The sequence below is a fragment of the Pseudophryne corroboree genome, chromosome 2, assembly GCF_028390025.1.
Source record: "Pseudophryne corroboree isolate aPseCor3 chromosome 2, aPseCor3.hap2, whole genome shotgun sequence".
Lineage (NCBI taxonomy): Eukaryota > Metazoa > Chordata > Amphibia > Anura > Myobatrachidae > Pseudophryne > Pseudophryne corroboree.
Window position 1 is genome coordinate 364,630,748 of NC_086445.1, and position 5,845 is coordinate 364,636,592.

The 5,845-nt window shown below is 42.1% G+C and overlaps 2 pseudogenes; both read right to left on the reverse strand.

Moving 5' to 3' along the window:
* Nucleotides 1–4,555: 4,555 nt before the first annotated feature.
* On the reverse strand, nucleotides 4,556–4,673 carry LOC135052738 (5S ribosomal RNA; annotated as a pseudogene).
* Nucleotides 4,674–4,787: 114 nt separating this feature from the next.
* LOC135053786 (5S ribosomal RNA) lies at nucleotides 4,788–4,905 on the reverse strand (annotated as a pseudogene).
* Nucleotides 4,906–5,845: the final 940 nt, after the last annotated feature.

Sequence of the window (5,845 nt, forward strand, 5' to 3'; positions counted from 1 at the left end):
AGTGCCATCCTGTCTGACACTGCAGTGCCACTCCTAGATGGGCCAGGTGTTTGTGTCGGCCAGTTGTGTCGCTTAGCTTAGTCACACAGCTTCCATCTTGCACCTCTTTTTTTCTTTGCATCATGTGCTGTTTGGGGACTATTTTTTAAATCTGCCATCCTGTCTGACACTGCAGTGCCACTCCTAGATGGGCCAGGTGTTTGTGTCGGCCACTTGGGTCGCTTAGGTTAGCCATCCAGCGACCTTGGTGCACCTCTTTCTTTCTTTCTTTCTTTCTTTCTTTGCATCATGTGCTGTTTGGGGACTATTTTTTTAATCTGTCATCCTGTCTGACACTGCAGTGCCACTCCTAGATGGGCCAGGTGTTTGTGTCGGCCACTTTGGTCGCTTAGCTTAGTCACACAGTTACCTCATTGCGCCTCTTTTTTTCTTTGCATCATGTGCTGTTTGGGGACTGTTTTTTAAATCTGCCATCCTGTCTGACACTGCAGTGCCACTCCTAGATGGGCCAGGTGTTTGTGTCGGCCACTTGGGTCGCTTAGCTTAGCCATCCAGCGACCTTGGTGCACCTCTTTTTTTCTTTGCATCATGTGCTGTTTGGGGACTATTTTTTAAATCTGCCATCCTGTCTGACACTGCAGTGCCACTCCTAGATGGGCCAGGTGTTTGTGTCGGCCACTTGGGTCGCTTAGCTTAGTCACACAGCTACCTCATTGCGCCTCTTTTTTTCTTTGCATCATGTGCTGTTTGGGGACTATTTTTTAAATCTGCCATCCTGTCTGACACTGCAGTGCCACTCCTAGATGGGCCAGGTGTTTGTGTCGGCCACTTGGGTCGCTTAGCTTAGCCATCCAGCGACCTTGGTGCACCTCTTTTTTTCTTTGCATCATGTGCTGTTTGGGGACTATTTTTTAAATCTGCCATCCTGTCTGACACTGCAGTGCCACTCCTAGATGGGCCAGGTGTTTGTGTCGGCCACTTGGTTCGCTTAGCTTAGCCATCCAGCGACCTTGGTGCACCTCTTTTTTTCTTTGCATCATGTGCTGTTTGGGGACTATTTTTTAAATCTGCCATCCTGTCTGACACTGCAATGCCACTCCTAGATGGGCCAGGTGTTTGTGTCGGCCACTTGGGTCACTTAGCTTAGTCACACAGCTACCTCATTGCGCCTCTTTTTTTCTTTGCATTATGTGCTGTTTGGGGACTATTTTTTTGAAGTGCCATCCTGTCTGACACTGCAGTGCCACTCCTAGATGGGCCAGGTGTTTGTGTCGGCCACTTGGGTCGCTTAGCTTAGTCATCCAGCGACTTCGGTGCAAATTTTAGGACTAAAAATAATATTGTGAGGTGTGAGGTGTTCAGAATAGACTGAAAATGAGTGGAAATTATGGTTATTGAGGTTAATAATACTATGGGATCAAAATGACCCCCAAATTCTATGATTTAAGCTGTTTTTGAGGGTTTTTTGTAAAAAAAAACACCCGAATCCAAAACACACCTGAATCCGCCAAAAAATTTTTAGGGAGGTTTTGCCAAAACGCATCCGAATCCAAAACACGGCCACGGAACCGAATCCAAAACCAAAACACAAAACCCGAAAAATTTTCGGTGCACATCACTAGTATGTACATTACTCTGCCAAACCACCACTGTACACACATATTTCCAACAAATTAATGAAGCTTGTTAATTATCCAGTCATCCTGAGACAATATAAAATGAAGACCTTAAAGTGATTACGAAATGGTTGTGGTGTGGTGAGCATGTAACTTTCTGCTGAAACCTTACTTTATGTACTGTATATTGTACTACAGTCTCATCTGGGCAGGCTGAAAAGCTGCATGTGATTATCTTAGCCTTTTCCTAGCATTTCATGCAAATGTCTCTTTTTATACTCCACAAATATCATAAGATTGTTAGATGCCAGGATGAAACATATCAGTTGTATATTATTATTATTATTATTGATAATAATAATAATAATAATAATTATTATTATTATTATTATTATTATTATTATTGTATTTATACAGCACTTTCTCCAACAGGCCTCAAGGTGTTGTACAGGCATAAAAAAACAAAGTACATAGCACAAAACATTAAATAATACAGTATTACAGAAGTAAAAAAGAAAACCTAGAGCGCACAATAAGCATAATGTATGGTTGGTGTAGACATTTTGAGTAATAACTTCCGTACCAGGTGAGGCAGCTGTGTTGGGTGCACTACGTAGGATTACCCTGGGTGGAATAGTTGTATAACTTTTGTTACCTGCACAGGTACTAAATGAATGTCAATATGGATGATGTAATGGTTAGCATGAGTTCATGGCCCTAACTGTGCGGAGTTTGTATATTTTCCCTGTACTTGCATGGGTTTCCTCTGGGTACTACGGTTACCTTCCACAATCCAAATTGCAAGCTTCACTGGTGCAGGGACTGATGTGAATGCCCAAAAATTCTCTGTAAAGCACTGTGGAATATGTGTGCGCTATATAAATAACTGGTAGTAATAATAATAATAATAATAATAATAATGTATTGATATGCTTACACACTGTGCTTTGTATTTAGCAGCGTTACAGGGAGCTCTACAAGTGTACAGTGCACCCGGAAAGTATTCACAGCACTTCACTTTTTCCACATTTTGTTATGTTACAGCCTTATTCCAGAATGGAATAAATTCATTTTTCCCTCCAAATTCTACATACAATACCCCATAAGGACAACATGAAAAAAGTTTTTGTTTGAGATTTCTGCAAATTTATTAAAAATAAAAAACTAAGAAATCACATGTACATAAGTATTCACAGCCTTTGCCATGAAGCTCAAAATTGGTCATCCTTGAGATGTTCCTACAGCTTAATTGGAGTCCACCTGTGGTAAATTCAGTTGATTGGACATGACTTGGAAAGGCACACACCTGTCTATATAAGGTCCCACAATTGACAATGCACCTCTGAGCACAAACCAAGCATGAAGTCAAAGGAATTGTCTGTAGACCTCCAAGACAGGATTGTCTCGAGGCACAAATCTGCTGCTTTGAAGGTCCCAATAAGCCCAGTGGCCTCCATCATCCGTAAATGGAAGTAGTTCGGGACCACCAGGACTCTTCCTAGAGCTGACTGGCCATCTAAACAAAGCAATCGGTGGAGAAGGGCCCTAGTCAGGGAGGTGACCAAGAACTCGATGGTCACTCTGTCAGAGCTACAGCATTCTTCAGTGGAGAGAGGAGAACCTTCCAGAAGGTCAACCATCTCAACAGCAATCCACCAATCAGGCCTGTATGGTAGAGTGGCCAGATGGAAGCCACTTCTTCGTAAAAAGCACATGGCAGCCGGCCTGGAGTTTGCCAAAATGCACCTGAAGGACTCTGGTCTGATGAGACAAAGATTGAACTCTTTGGCATGAATGCCAGGCATCATGTTTGGAGGAAACTAGGCACCGCTCATCACCACATCAGGATTAGATGCCATTTTTCTCTGACACCCCACCAACAAGGCAGAGATATGAACCTTTAGGGAGGCAAGATGAAGGCCTAAATCACGGCCTTGTTGTAGAAAGGCCAAAAATATGGAAGTACTGAATTTGTAAGCATCATAATTGTTATCAGCACACCAGATGAAGTAAGAATTCCAGACCCTGTAATAAATCCGCGCAGATGCCGGTTTGTGGGCCTTCAGCATAATTTGGGTAACCACCTCGGAGAATCCTTTGGCCCTTAGGAGTGAAGCATCATGAGCCACCCCATCAAAGCCAGTCTGGCCAGGTCGGGGTAGACACAAGGGCCCTGAACGAGGAGGTCTTGGCGCTGAGGAAGTAGAAGAGGATGCTCCATCAAAAGACCCTGCAGGTCTGAGAACCAATGTAGTCTTGACCACGCTGGAGCGACTAGAGCAGGGCCGGTGCAAGGTCTCTATGCACCCTAGGCAAATCTCCAGTCTAGCGCCCCCTAACCTGCAAACCCCCCCACCTTTCGGAGGGGAGATGCAGGTGGCCACTGGGTGAACTAAGGTATATTGCATTATTATGAAAACAAAGTTGTGGATCTGCACCAGCTTGGAAAATAAGTGTTATGAATAAAAGAGAAAATATCTATAAAGTACCAAAATACTGACTATTATTGTAAATCATAAATAGTCCTAAGTTTTGGCGGTGCTCCCATGGATTTTGTAGTTAGCCTACAGGAAGAAAACAAGAGAAAGACAAAATAACCTTGTGTGGAAGCACTCTTTGGTTAAATATGAAAAAAATGTGTGAAAAAAATGGATAGTAGAGGGGAGGACCCTTTCGAGTCCTACCTCTATGGACTTGTATAAAACTTGACTTTTAATGATTAACTATAAAAATTCACTGGAGGTGAACAAAAAATGATGATAAAAATCTAGATTGCCATTGTACCAAATATGGTTCTATTTATGGCAGGTGAAAATATTATTGTGATTGTTGTATAATTGTTTGAGGAGAACAATATATACAGGTCACAGGTCACAGAGAGGATCGGAATGTAAGGTAAGCTTGGAAGAAAGTGATATGAGGATTTCCTAAAGGAAAAAGGCCCACAGCACCTAGTATTCCCTGGAGGTCTCCCATCCACGTACTGACCAGGCCATACCTGCTTAGCTTCCAAGATCGGACGTGATCAGGCGCATTCAGGATAGTATGGCCGTGGGCCGATTGTATCAAGAATCACTAGTGATTTTTAGAAAAATGGCCTATGTATTCAGCAGAAAGAATATAAGAATATGAGGGAATAATTGATATAATGTAAAGGTCTCCTGAAAAAATGGCCCACAGCACCTAGTATTCCCTGGAGGTCTCCCATCCATGTACTGACCAGGCAATACCTGCTTAGCTTCCAAGATCGGACGTGATCGGGCGCATTCAGGATAATATGGCCGTGGGCCGATTGATTCAAGAAATGAGTGAACACAATTCTACTTTCTGTGTAAATTGGAAAAAGGGATTGTAGGTCCCAGTCATAAATGTCCAGAAGTGAGAGTGTGTGTAAAAGGTATTTCTACTGTCTGTAGTGACGGTGATTTAATCTGGGTATAAGCACAATGTCCGCATCCAGGGCCACCATCAGCCAGATGAGAGAGTACCAGAAAAAAAGGGGGGCGAAAGATCAAAGCAACATATACTGATCTGTTGTTGAACTGATGGGCTATAGGTTGGATAGGAGCTCCAAAGAAAATTCTTATGCCCCTGTGTTGAAGAATAGGAAATTACTGTGTGATACCCAATTTCCTATTAATTAGGATTAATCCTAGAAAATGATAATTAAGGAGCAGGCTCTAAAGTTATTAGACCCGCTATAGGGGTCAAGGGTGCTGCTATTGACCAGCAAATTAGTTCCTGGATGATCCTGCAGCAAGATGGTCTAATTATTTAAAACATACAGGTTTGCTGCTGTAATGAATGTAACTATCTGATAGGTTTTCCTGCTGTGGATAGCCAATATTATGATAGAATATACTGAATGGAAAACAGCAGAGAAAAATTCATTATATCCTTGTGTTAAACAAATATATAATGGCTAGCAATGCAATTCCCAATTAACTGTTAATAGGTTCATTCCTAAATATAGTTGCAAAGCAGGCACTGGGATTATTAGACCCAATAAGGGGGTCTGGTGTGCTGTTTTGAAACAGACACAATGTTTGAAGTTACCACTTCCTATTATATTTGCCTGCTGTAAATAGCCGATGATATAATGGATTATGTTACATGAAATTAAACGGGAGCAGCAAAGATGAAAGTCTTTAGTCCCTGGGTGGAAAATATAGTAGCTTGCAATACAATTCCTAATTGACTGTTAAAGGTTCATTCCTAAGTATGAGTAC